The sequence below is a fragment of the Megachile rotundata genome, chromosome 7 (genome assembly GCF_050947335.1).
Source record: "Megachile rotundata isolate GNS110a chromosome 7, iyMegRotu1, whole genome shotgun sequence".
NCBI classification, from domain to species: domain Eukaryota; kingdom Metazoa; phylum Arthropoda; class Insecta; order Hymenoptera; family Megachilidae; genus Megachile; species Megachile rotundata.
In genome coordinates, this window is record NC_134989.1 from 17,533,681 (window position 1) to 17,547,736 (window position 14,056).

At 48.0% G+C, this 14,056-nt stretch overlaps 1 protein-coding gene across 5 annotated transcripts in view; it reads right to left on the reverse strand.

The window, feature by feature from the left end:
• LOC100879657 (uncharacterized) overlaps positions 1-14,056 on the reverse strand; it is a 71,722-nt gene that overhangs the window by 37,524 nt on the left and 20,142 nt on the right. Inside the window, exons 1-2 of one of the 5 annotated variants that reach the window (XM_076533522.1) lie at positions 7,036-7,560; positions 6,397-6,458 (exon numbers count right to left, since the gene is read on the reverse strand). The exons of 1 other annotated variant lie outside the window; for it this stretch is intronic. The gene's annotated coding sequence lies outside the window, so the exon portion shown is untranslated. Of the gene's footprint in view, positions 1-2,702; positions 3,036-6,396; positions 6,755-7,035; positions 7,561-14,056 lie in introns of those variants that run through there. 3 more of the 5 variants (XM_076533521.1, XM_076533519.1, XM_076533523.1) reach the window with 3 other exon arrangements.

Consider the following 14,056-nt stretch of genomic DNA (forward strand, 5'->3'; position numbering starts at 1 on the left):
TTCATGAATAAGGATTTTCAATAAACGGAAAGTGGGTGCATTGCCTCTTTCTGCTTTCTAACGGTAACCACGTAACCGTCCACGAACCTACGACCGTCAATGTTGCCTGTTTTAACCCTTTGCGTCAGAAATACGCCTCCCAGGCATGTTTAACCCGTTGAATATTAACGACGGATAAGGGACACCGGCGATCGGAGCCACGCGTTTAATCGAATAACTAATCGAGTACACGCTGCAAAATTACTCGTTGGGATCGCAATTGCATTAAGTACTCGTAACTCGCTTATCATAATTCTTACTAAATAGACGATTGTGCGAGCAAGTACCAGCGGGTGTTGATAAATTCCCTAACAACTCTGAACGACCGTATCGTATGATATCGGTGCACGTAACACCTACATCGATCAATCTACGGTTCACTGTAGACCGAATTACGCGCAACACGTGTAGAAAGATAATTTGTGCCATTATGTGTGCCATTTATTTCTCGTATTATATAATAACGCAGTCGAAATGACATTATAACGACCTCTTTTCGGTAAAAAAGATACCTAGCATCGTTAACCCCACAATGGTGTCATCGACCGTCACAGTGTTAAATCGTAGTTTGCTATTGACGTCCACTTTATAATATGCTACCACGTATTTGATCGACCCGCCTATATATGTGCCGATTAAACGTCGCTAATGATAAATGATACGAACAGCTTTTCTAAGACAGAAGTAACGCGGCTTGAATGCGAGTATCACTGTCACTGAATAATAGCATTTGTCTCTGGCACAGGCTATTCACGGTGCATTGCACTTTCGAGGTCCCTCTATAAGCTACAACACGCTTGCGCTAATGCGTTAGCTGGTCGTCTTTCACGTACCGGGTGTTTCTTCTACGTTCGACTATTTGCGATTCGGAAACAAACCCTATGTAAATCTGAGCTAAATCCCAGATTGCTAACAGAGCAATCTTCAAGTTCCCTTGATTGCCAATCTGATTCTCGAAGCTTAAAATTAAGCCCCGTCGAAAGAGGAATCGTGAAATTGCGAGATATTAAATGTTACGAGTGTGATTTGTCACTGATAATGCAACTGGATCGGCGAAAGATAATTACAATCAGCGCGCTACCGATGACGCGAGGGCTAAAAATAAAACAATCGGGGAGCGATAAATCGTGGATGCACGTGAGTTACGAGAGGAAAAGCTGTTTTTCTCGCGAGATACTCGATTCCACGCTTCCCACGAGTTACGATAGTTCGACACGTGTTTTAGCCTCGCCACTCAACGCAGTTTCGATGTACGTACATAACTTCCAGCCATGGCTTAAGTCTATTTTTTACCGTCGCATCGTTCGGAGTAGCCCTTTCAAGTTGCATATGTTTCGCTGCACTCGGAAGAAAGAGAGGCGAAACAACGTAAATATTTGTCGAGGCTCTTCCTGCTGTCTAATATATGATCCAGCCTAATTATACGCTTCCTTCTCACCGCTATGGCTTCTTCCTTGGCCGCTGATATTTCATCGTGTCGAATTTTTTGTCGAGCACCTCGGAAAAAAGTCATTCAATCTTCCCCATTTATTCGACGAACTTATTCAATGCTTTGCACTCCATCAAGATCATTATAAACACACAAAAACGGCGTAAAGGATTTAAAAGCTTGTTGAATAGTTCTTCTTATTCGATATAAGGCTATTTTCCTAGGGAACCGCTCCACGATGTTCTCGTAATTCTATGGACTTATCGAACGCGAAATGAAGCGGAACTTTTAATCGCTTTTCCTTTCTCTCCGTTGAACCGTGGCTCCTTTGTGCGACGAGTAGTTCAATTTATTGGGGAAATTCAGTAGGCACGAACGAGGGGGTTGTTTCCATAACTAACAGGGGTAGGCTGATTGCGAGCCATTATTCTCTTACACCAGAACACAAAGACGCAAGCCACGATGTTCCATGCATAACCCACGATATGCACAAGATTTTATATATGAAACATCAGAACTTGCTATTTATAATTTTAGAAAGAACCTAAGGGTAGTCTACGGAAAACTGAGCGAGAGTTCAGAAGTGCCTACGAAGAAACTAGGAAAGGCTGAGTGGAAGGCAGAGAAATTTGAGAGTGCTAAGTACAATTAAGAATGAAAATCGACCTCTTCGAGTTGATAATTGATGACCATCACGTTTGTAAACCGAAAGCGTTTTAGTGTTGCACAATTCGTAATAGATACAGGTATACGTGTCAACGTGTAAAACATAGTGGAACTAAAGAGCACAAAAGGAAATCGGTCGCGCCATTGAAACCACTCGTTTCCTCGATTCACGTTCGAGACACCGGTTCAACGACTCGCTACGGTAACAATAATTGTTTTTCTGAAAACAACGCAAATATTCACCGTAATCGTGCCGCTTCTCCGAGTCACGTAATGATCTACCACCCTCGTGTACTCGGAATTTTCAAGCAAGTCATATATTTTTAGCCACTCTATCTAATATTAATTACAATGCGAAAATTAATCGTAACTCGCACCCTAACTCGATTTATCATTTTCCGAGTCCTGGAGCATGACACGACACACGAGCGCGTTCGATTGCGAGCGCAAACACGAGAAAATCGAGAAAAGAAATATTCGCGCGTCAAAGCGATAAGACGATACTCTATGAATCATGATGTTTTATAAAGAATAGCAAATATTTTATGAACGAGTCACGATAACTTACCAGAGAGTCAGATCACGATTTTGGTTTAGAAACACGATTTATCTCGATTAATTATCTATTCACTTGGACAACGAGCACATCGAATGAAACGCACACGACAAGATTTCTTTCTGTGGATCCGTTCAATGGATTAATAAGCGCATTCAGGGGTCACTGCCGTCGAAGGCTATTAAGGGTTTAACGACGATGTCACGACAAGCTCGTTCGTGACAATGTATGGGAACTGAATTCCGTAACGGGCACTGTCTCGACGAGTGCTAATGAGAAAATGTTGTCGTTTATACGATTCTAACAATACTGAAACCGATCGGCCAAAACACGAGCGAACCTTTCGGCTTCGAGATTAACGAAGAATTTTCAATTCTTGGTAATGGAAAGATAACGACGATACCAAGTTCTCAACGTGTTTATCCCGTGACTCACAACTTATTTTCTCGGAACTCGATCATAATCGACGATTATACGCACTTTCACGTTGCACTGGTCGTTTACACGTAGACACACACATACACGGTTCTTAAGATATACCGAAACTTTACTTATTACGAATGGTCATTTAGCAAATTTAAGCTTTCATGGCGTACGACGATCACACGGTGTAATACCTGTGGTGTTAGGTGATCATACACCGTAACACGTATGCGTTAGATCACCATGCGATGTAATACCCACGTGTTGGATCACCCGGCGTTGTAATATCCCCGTGTTCTAATATCCATGCATTACGTCGCCAGATCGTCGCTACATAAAATGAATAATAGAGCCTCATAGAACCCTGCGTATCGTCTAGATACTCTCAGAATGTATAAAAGGTCGATGTTCTAAATTTAGCCGTCTATTTGGCATGAATGACAAAGACCAACTCTGCACTGGATGACTAAGAATTACAACAAAAGTAGTTGACTCAGCGTAAATAATACGTTGGACTCGGAAAATGATAGAAGTTGTTGGTGACTCGGTATTCTTCTTTACCACCTTTCGCCAATTATTTAATAATAACTAATTCAACAGGCTTTTTATAGATGCCCCTATGGCAGCCAACGCGTCGACGCCAAGAAGAAGAACAAAATCTCGCTCGAACAAAAAAGTTTTTCTTCCCCTAACGTACGCGAGGACACGGTCGATTCCCACGGACCCATACCCAATCAATCGTCCATTATTTTCACCGAGCTAACACGTTTAATTCCACACACACATGGACACCGAAAGAATAAACCTAGGCGAGCGAATAATTCGTCCTCGAAAAAGGACATCTGCTCGGCCCACTGTTCTCGAAATTGAGAATTATGAGCGTGCCGAGAGAATGAGGCGACATCGTCGGCCCGTATTCAGACGCGTGTCCCGCATGCGTGAACAGTTCCGCACGTGCGTGAATGCGTGCGTACGGGACCGATGAAAATCGTGAGTCCCGTAAGGGCAAACACAGCAAAGTTGAGAGCGTGGCACGCGGGAGGGTGGCGGTAAAGGTGGTGCGAGCGAAAACGGTACGGGGTCTAACTGCGACGCCACAGAAACGCGGTCGGTTCGAGCGAGCTTAAAAATATAACGCGTATCCGGAGTAGTGGATATCTATTTTCGGTTGGGCCGAACAGGCGCGTGCTGCACCCTTCGAGTCGTGTAAACACCGCGAGCCGAACCTTTGCCCGGCAAAGGGTGAAAATCTCTGGTAGCCGAGTCCAAAAGGCTCGTGTAAACACACCGTAAGATAGGGATACGAATGGCAAAAGGCTTGGATAACGCGAGCAAACCTCGCTCACAATGGATAAGACAGTAACGAGAGGACGTCAACGACCGTACGATATACCGTAAACAAAATGTAGATAACGGGAACTGCGGCGATCTCTGTTAAAATGGAAGTAGTCTCGACGCGTTCTCCGCGAACAGCATTCTTCTCCAATTTCGAACTTTCGGTTTATAAGGGTAGGCGCGAGAGACGAGGGCAAACTAACGAGAAGCCAGAATGAAACGCGAACGGGGAATCGTAGCGATCGGTGCTTTTGAGAAAAACGAGAAAAAGAAGGAAGCGACGAGGAGGAGGAAGACGAAGGCAGTTTTCTCGCGAAAAACCGGTCGAGTCGTGAGGCGTTTCAAAGGCGTGCACGTCTGCCCGAACAGTCGGAACACGGCTCTTTCCATCGTTCTCGTAAACGAGAGAAAGGCAGATGTGGGCAAGTTAACGACCCGTTATCGCGTGGACTCGCCGTTGCTTGAAACTGGTTGCCGTCGATCGCGCGGACCAAGGGAAGAAAGCAGCGATTCGCGTGCTGACGAATCGCGAAACGTCGATCGTCGTTGGCCACATTGTTCTAGTCTTTTAAAGCAGTCGTGGAGACTATGGAAGCGTGTACTCGATCAGATTTGAGCATATGCACGTTGCACCGAGACGGTGGGCCAAAGGCAGGTGCGCTGACGCAGAAACAAACGGTGGAACTCTAAATCGGGAAGCAAAGGCAAGCAAGAAAATTCGCGGAATCGATGTCGATGGAGAGGCAGAAGGGAAAAGAATAGCAAAGCCACGTCAAGGATCGACGAACGCGACGGAGAAACGGAGCAACGAGATGCATGCACGGAGAGCAAAGGCTGGCTAGGCCAACCAGCCAGCATTTTCTCGGCCTTTCTCCACCAACTGCCATTCCCCGAGCGACAACAATCGCTTCCGTGGAAGCCTTGACTGCGTTTTAAATGCACGGCAGGTAGAGGCCTGCTATGCAAAATCGGCACAAAGGAGAAAGAGAAGAGGGAGAGAAACTGTAGGCAGGCAGACACGTCGCCTGCCTCTGTTTAAGGCACCCGGCCTGGCAAGAACGTATCTCCTTTCTATCCCTCTCCTTCTCCTCCTTTCGTTTGCCATGGTAACAGCCGAACGCTAAATCCGCGAAGCGGACAAAGCGTTCGCCGAGTTTTCTCGTCGCGTCGCGTCGAATCCCGCGGGACGAGCGCGCGCCTCTCTCGCGACGGGAAGATCCGTCTCGCGTTCGCGTGGCTCCTCGTTCCGTGTGGCTGCAAAAACGAGATCGTAACCGCGACGGAGTTCCGCGCGAGCCGATTGCAAGATTCGACAAGGATCGTTGCCGGAGGGAAAGGTCACTGGTAGTCTCGAAATCGTGCGTACGGTCGATCGTTCGGGGGTTAATACCGGCCAACTGGTGGGGGAAGGAATCAAGATGGCGTAACCGGCCGCTGCTCCCAACGATCCTTCGATCGCGACGAGCGACCATCCTGGGGCTCTTTTCGCTCGACGTTAACAGCGTACCGACGATACTAACGAAACGACGAGACAGGACGAGAGCGGTCGCGAGTAACCGATTCGAAAGGCAGGAATCGGAAGCTGGCTCCGAGCGACGGCCGCTATATCGATCGACGGTGGCCACGTTCAAAATGGCGCGGGGGTACACGCACGAAATCCCGCTCGAAGCACGCCGGAACGACCGGTTGACAGGAATGCGAAGCAACGTAGGCACAACGTTTGGTCGAAAGGGATCGATAGGGCCGAGAAGACGGCGGAAGGAAGACAAAAAGGGGAAGAAAAAAAGAGAAGGCGCGTTGGATCGAAGAGACCGGTGGCCGGTGACACGCACCGCGCCGCACACGCGGGGTCGAGGCGTGCACACGCGCGCGAGCCAGCCGGCATGGCACCGTGGCGTAACGAGCGAAAACGAGCGAATGCCCGGCACTCGGGACGCTTGTTACTCACCTCGAGGGCGTCGTAAGTGGCGCGACGGGGTGAAACTTTCCCGTGGAGAGCGTCCCTCGTCGCTGTTCCGCACAACAAACAACACTGGATATATTATTCTGAGAGGAGCAGACACGAGTGTGCGGCGCGAAGCGCGTGGCGTCTAGACACGAGAGACGAAGCGGCCGAAACACGCGAGGATACTCGCCGAGTAGACTCTCGAGGGGGCAACGAAACACCGAAATCACCCACGATCGGGCAGACAGCGGAGCTTTTAGCGGGAGCGCGTTCGCGAACTCATCCACTTGGCTCGGTAACGCGCGACCGACTGTCGCGAGAGAGAGAAGCGGAGGGGAAGCGGCGTCCGTCTGTCCGTCCGTCCGACCGTCTTTCTGTCACCAGCGTACCGCTCGCTCGCTCGCTCACTCGCTCGCGCGCGCGCGCACTCACTCACTCTCTTTCGTTCTTTCTCTTTTTCTCTCTCGCTCGCTCTTTCATACTCTCCCCTCGGCTCTCTCCTTTTCCCTCGCGCGGCCGTCGTCTCGACACTCTTCTGCTCCAGAAGCCTCGTGCGAGCACACTTCAACTTTTCGAAATCGCACCGATGAGAACGATAAACTCCGGAAGAGGACGCTGCGATAATCGCGGTGCGAAACTCACCCCCGTGAGACGGATGCGTGACCGGCAACCAGTTTGGCAGACGCAGCAGGATAATCGCGAGAGTTGGCCGGCTCGTATACGCGTCGGGCCGATGATCGATCGGTTCCTTCTCCGGTCCGATCTCTCGCCGACGATTCTCGACGCACCGACCGTTCCTCTTCTTCCTTCCTTTGTTCCCGCCGAACAGAACAGAACAGAACAGAGTTTCCGTCTGGCTCGCGTACCACCTCCTCTCTCGCTCTCTTTGTCCCGAGGTTAGTCGAGCGTGGGGAGGCCGAAAAGCAACGCGCGCGCACAAAAACTTGCCGATAATCGTTCGCCGGATCGAACTCGTGAAAAATTCTCGTCCGTTCGGTTGCCGCGCGTACGCGCGATCGCGACTCCGTTTCCTACCGCGTTCTTCGTACGCGTTCGTGCGTTTCCGTTCACTGAACGACCGAGCGAGCGCCGTTTCTCCGTGTGTATCGTTGCGATCCGCACTGCTCGACGGTCAGAGAAAGAATGAGCTCCGGGACAGACGGGCAGGGAGGCAGGAGCGTACCGGCTGAGCCCGGCACCCCGGGACTCGCTTCGGATGGTGGCAGCCCTGTCTCGAGCTCTCTCGGAGAACATCGGGGTATGGGGGTTCGACAACAGGGCGGGGTCCTGTCACGAAGGGCTCTCGCTCTCTCTCTCTCTCTCTCTCTCTTTCTCTCCCCTCTCTCTCCGTCTTTACCTTGCCTCACGAGCAACGTGGCTCCAACGGAAAGTATATACGCACGCACGTATTTTCAGGGTCAACCGTTTTTTTCGAGCAACAGCTTGCCAGGACGTCTAGTCGAATCGTTTCGATGGAAGATCGCTCGTGGACCGATCGAAGAGATTCGATCGAGAGGCGTCGATATCGCCGGACGCATCTATGGACGGAGATGCACGAGCGAGTGTAAATATTAGGCACGGTGGTCGGTTAACGACCTACCGTAACGCGACGGCTGAATTTAACGCGAGTGGGAGGAAATCGATTCGCGAAAGTCAACCAACTGGGCACACGAATCTCGCGGAGCAGATTTACGGGTAAAGGTTCGCCTCTACGTCGAGCACCGGTCGAACTGGGTACAGCAGCATCGTCGAAACGTGAGTCGACGATGTTCGTTGCACGAACATCGAACGAGTAAACCTACCGTCTCGAACATACATTCGAAATTTTTTTAATCGTCTTCGTCCGATTGTTTTCGCTGCATAGTGCAATTTTTGGTGGACTCTCAACGAAATAACGAACATGGCCTCATACATAAATGGATCTTAAACGAGCAATAGAGGGTGTGCGACACTATAACGCGATCGTGTCGTTATCGTGTTTTTTAAGGCAATTAGAGTCACCGGATTATCTCTCCAGGCTGTCCCGTTCTCTACCTGGAAATCGTTGGTTGTTTAGACAACTACGGTGGTCGTTGGAGCGAAACAAAATACGCGTATACCTGCTGCCGTTGCTCGCTTGCTCGCCTACAACTGGACTACGACGACGAGAACCGCCTTTCGCCTTTCGTACCCGATGACTAATGCGAAAAGCGGCGGCACCGGCGGAACGCTCGACGCCAACAGACGCCGCGCCACGCTGTTCCGTTCAGTTAGATAACACTTCGGCGCGTCTGGAATTTCGGAATTTCGACCACTACCACACACCGACCTGTCCGAACGTTCGACTCTCTCCCTCGAGTCCTCCAGAGAGTTCGATGCGTCGCGTCCGAGCGAGCATTTCGCCGGAGAATTCATAAAATTTTATCGTTTCCTCGATTACCGAACCGTCAGGACCACCCGTATCGTGTCGTCGAATCAGAAACGAGGTTAATCGCTGGCAAAATTGCTGATGCGTCGAGGAAACGCGAGCACCGATCGATCACTCGATCGATTACGCTCACCGGAAATTGGTTATCGATAGACGATGCCGAGACGAGGAGGAAAGACGAAGAAAGATCGCTTTCTAGGTATCGAATTGTCGTGTATCGTATCGACTATGCGCAATGCTCGGCATTCCGTGCCGAGGACGCTTTTGTGCCAGCGAAACAATACCCGGATAAAGATTTTCCGCGAAGGCAAACCCGATTATGCTTTCCGCACCTGTTCCACGACTCGACACAGCTTTTGCGCCTGTGTATGTTCCACGAAATTCGAATCAAAAATAAATTCCACTATTGCACCGAGCTTTTGATCGCTTCGATTTCCGAGGAACTGACCTACGCGCATTTGTAACATGATTCGATGGTTCACTCTTGTCGAAATTATCAAGGTATATGCGCGTATTATCCCTCCGGAGCACAGAGAACCACGAAGACAGAAGATATAACGAGGATGTGCGGCATAGCGATGGACAGTTTCGAGTTCGAGAAGCGAAATGTAATAATACGCGATAAAGGGGAAGAAAGAATGAAAAAGGAAGAGGCGATGAACCGGTGAACGATATTCTCGACTCTTTTCGCAATTTTATCACGAACGGTTCAAGAACGAGGAGAATCGTCTTGGGGATGCATCGAGGGACAAAGAAACCCTGTGAGCGCTGCATCCGACCATGGGTATTGTTCGTCGATAAGAGATATCGTTTTGAAAACAGCACGATTCGTCATTGTCCGCGTCTCTAATTGGGTTAACGCGTTTTCGCAACGAGGTCTCTCTCTTCGGCTACGAAGCAACGTCGATTTATCGTCGTGTCGCGACAGCTGTTTGTACTCTTTTAATACACGTTTGTATTCGTTTGATACACGAACCAGCAGAGAAAGAAAAAAGATAATTCAGACGATCGAAGATAATTGGCGTTAAGCAGAACATTCGGGTAACCGTGCTGGTCACGATTATTATTCGGGTCGTTCGTTAATCGAATTTGTTATTCTCCTATATAGGTGGTCGAGGTTGCTGTTGCTCGACTAATGAAACAAACGAACAAAAAAAATATTATAGAAACCAAACCCGATAGAGAAAGGATAGATTTCAATTATTCGACGGCGTTCTCTGATTCGCGTCAGATCGCGTTCTAATAGGAGGCTGTATCCGGAGAACCGTATACGCTATTAAAATCGATTTCCACCATTCGACGAAAGCCATTATTCTGATCTCGATTCATGCAGGGTATAGCATTCGAAAACGAACGGTTCTCTGTATAATAAATATGAAAGAAAATACAAGTATAGTTGCGAATGAAAAAACACGTTTTACACAATAGAATTCGAATCGGAAAAGAAATTTCAGTCTATTGTGTCGCGTCGTGTTCAACGCATGGTTCGGTAATAAATTATAAAGTTTTAAGTAAAGAAAATGAAGATAATAAAAGCGAGCGCAGAACTCGCTATCAAGCAATAAAGAGATATCCATCACGAGAAAGGCACTATAGTGGCGTTTTATCTCGAAAGATCCTAGAAGGGGAAAGGAGTATAGTACCCGAAGGGTTAACAGCGTTTCTCCGGACACGCGTAGATCGCCGGATGCGTAAGAATGCGCGCGCGTTAAACGCGAAGAATGCGTGAAAAGAGAAGAAAAAATATAGACGGGTAGCATCGAGAGTATGCAAAAAGAAACGGGTAGAGAGAGAGTTGGTCTATCAGCGAGGCTAGCCATTCTTTCGTGTCCGGCAGGAAACGAAAACCGGCTCTATAAGCAGTCTCGACAACGGTACCAGCAGCAACGAGCATATGGCGAACGGTGGAGAAGCGATTTCTATGATACGCGACGATAACGCGGTTATATACGCCTGTGTATAGCTGCACCGGATTGCGCGTGCACGCCGCCGATTATCCATCTACCGCTTTAAGCTTCGTTTGCGAGCAACAGCGCTGCATCCAAAACCGTTCAAAATCCTCTTACAATTTGAAAATTTGTATCGCAGCCAACTCCGAGAAGCGAGTATGCACGAATACGGCGTATAATGGATGGTGTCGATTCTCGTATACGGCACGTTCATTACCGGAAACGGAAGCTCCACCTTAGTCGCTGACTACGACAACGTTTGTGTGAACGTACTCGAAGAATGTCGCCTACTGACGTACGTACTTGAAAATTCGATACAACATCGCGCGACTATTTGGTAGCTACCTATCGATCGCTGTACAGTTTGAAAAACTATTTGTTTCGCTATCAAAATGTTTACACGCCGATCAATTTCTGACAATGATTCATGCGTCGTCATTAATCTATGCCCGAGAAAAATGTTTATCGTGTGCGAACTTATATATTTAAATTGGATCACAGACTTCTCAACTGATTCTACTTTATCCTAATCGGTACTTTCAAAAAAATGGAAAGAATTAAAAGATATTGTGGAATCGTCGAGCGACGAGGACATGTAGGTACGTCTGCCATTTGATCGAAGTTCGATATCTCGACGACCCGACGAGGTATATCGAAACGAAGCAATTAAAAGACGCGATGACAGCGGACGAAGTGGCTGACGCGTGTAAAAGGTAGGGCCGGTTGCGTAGACGCGTGCTATTCGAGAGGCGCCAATTAATGAAGATGTACGACGTGTATCTATGACACGCCACTGCCAAATGGCACGAGTACATACATACCTCGGACACGTCCATGCTTTCTTAGCCAATGAATGAACCGCCCACGCATTTCGATGCCGGCGCGAGAAGGTCAACGACCCAGAATGCTGGAATATCGCGCGAATCGTAATTCGACGAAAATGCAATTGAGCACAAGGCCGTGCACCGAGGAGACTCTCTGATTCGATGCCAACTGGCTATATAGAACGCGGTACGTACGTACTAAGGTCTATGTATTCTTCGGGTTATTACGTTTAGAAAGCTTTTACGGCAAGTTTGTCCGACACGAGGTGATTTGCTCGACGCGCGTCGATTTGTCACAGTCAAGCCGTAGGTAGACGAACCCACGTGCATCTTCAACTTCCTTTTACTCGAGCATCGTTCGTACATGCTAGCCGTCCCTCAGGAAAATGGCGATGTAGGGAAGGTTTCGCCATTCGCCGTAACACTCGACAGTTGCCACTCCGGTGAACGTTGCATTATAGAAATCCGACCAAGTCTACCGATAACTCTGCAACAACTATCCCTAACGAAAGTCTTAGAAAATCTGTGAGACCCTTAACGGCACTCCGACCGAACTATACGGGAAATCTGAGGTAACCCATAACGTTAGGAAAATCGAAGGCAAAATATACCGAGCTGAAAATTTAAACAAGACGAATCGACGAAAAATTCTCCGATAATGATAACAGAGGGATTGATAGATAGAACACGATACGTATCGTTGCAAGTGGCTTCCGAACTAGTGCATACACCGCCAGACACAACACACGGGTGCATCGTGTATACACGGTGGTAACGAGCTGCTAGAAATTCACCGGGCATTTTCTGCAACCTCTCCATCGACCATTCCAGGCACAAATATTTACTCGTGTCACGGTAAACCGAACACGATACTATTTGTACCGACTACTTTATCGCGAAGCTTTATCGCGACTCGAACGCGATGCCCTGAAGAACGCTGAAGCGTACAAGCGTTACGAGGGGGCTAAACGACGAGTAAAACAGTAAAATTGAACAGAAATTTACGGTTATGGTTCGCGCGAGTAAAACGATTCTACCTATGGGGAGGAGCGGACCCATAATTATTTATTAGAAAACTTTAAGGAACAACGCTTTAATGTACCAAGGATTCGATAAATTAGCGATTGTTATCTAGACTATCCTTGGAGGAGGTCCATTTACCTTCGATTTTGAAAATTTGCAACCGTGAATCAACGAATACTGAGATTTTTTCATGGATCACAATTGTAACTAGGGTAGCTCATCTGGCATGACGGCCAGAAAATAAATCAACGACGTAATTACTCACATCCCAATCACGAACGATCCAGGAACGTTCCCGTTGAATCGGTCCACAAATTGAGGATCGGTCCCAAGCCATAAGACCTTTCGTGACTTCAAAGCCACCAACGACCGCTAATATATTATATTATTCGACGCCGGTTCCGGCCTGCGACCTTTAAACGTACTCGTTCACGAATCATACACGCACCGAGTTGCCGGAGGACCCGGCTGACCTGCCATTTTAATACGGTTAAACCTCCACTTCCGAATAAAACTTCATCAGTCGTACGAATCCCTCGCATCCGTCGGAACTGTGGACGGCTGGCGCCCGAAATTATTTTCACGATCGTGCACGAAAAACAGACGCTCGTTACCCCATTAGTACCGCGGTACATTCGGTTGCAACGTGGGCTTTCTTCGCTTCAGAGCAAAGCTGGAGCAGAAGACCGTTTCAATTTTAAAACAACGTCCGCCACGTTGCACGATCCAGAAAGTGATGAACGGCAAGTTGGATCTCGGTGTGCGTGTACGATTGTTCGAACATGTGTGCATTAAACTATAAACGATTCATATTTGCGAAACAATATTGCAACCAGTATAATATAGTATAATATACGAGTAAAATTAGAAACGAAACGACAAACAAAACAGGAGTATTTGAATAATTTTGTGATCGACTGTACGTACGGAGTACAGCTACTATCACGCAGAATGTCCTTAAATATACGTGCAATCATATACCGTGAAACTTTTGTCTCGTCCGAAACCGACCATCGATATCTCCTTCCTTGCACGTGCAAAATATCGTCACCGTGCCAGGTCGTTTTCGCTATCGACCTAGAGGGAACTCGCCACCAGTCACCCTCGTTCGAAATCGAGTTCGACCTTGCAACGATGCGGAGAATCGAACGGAGCAGTTCGATTTGGTCGTTGGACACGCGTTCCACGAGCCGTTCGAAGGGAAAGTAAATTTTTAAACGTATTCCCTCGATGCATTCGTGTCACGAACGAGAACGGATCGGCGATGAATTTTTCAGCGAATATTCGCGACGATTTTTTATCTCGTACTTCGAAATCGCTTCGTCTGTCGACTCGCCCTGTAGGTACGAAGGATTTATTCCAAGAGCCGACGACGCGTTCGAAACACCGATAGACCGATCTATCGATTAGCAATCGATCAGCTGATCATTGAAAAAATTCGAAAGCGGTTCCGTTGTCAT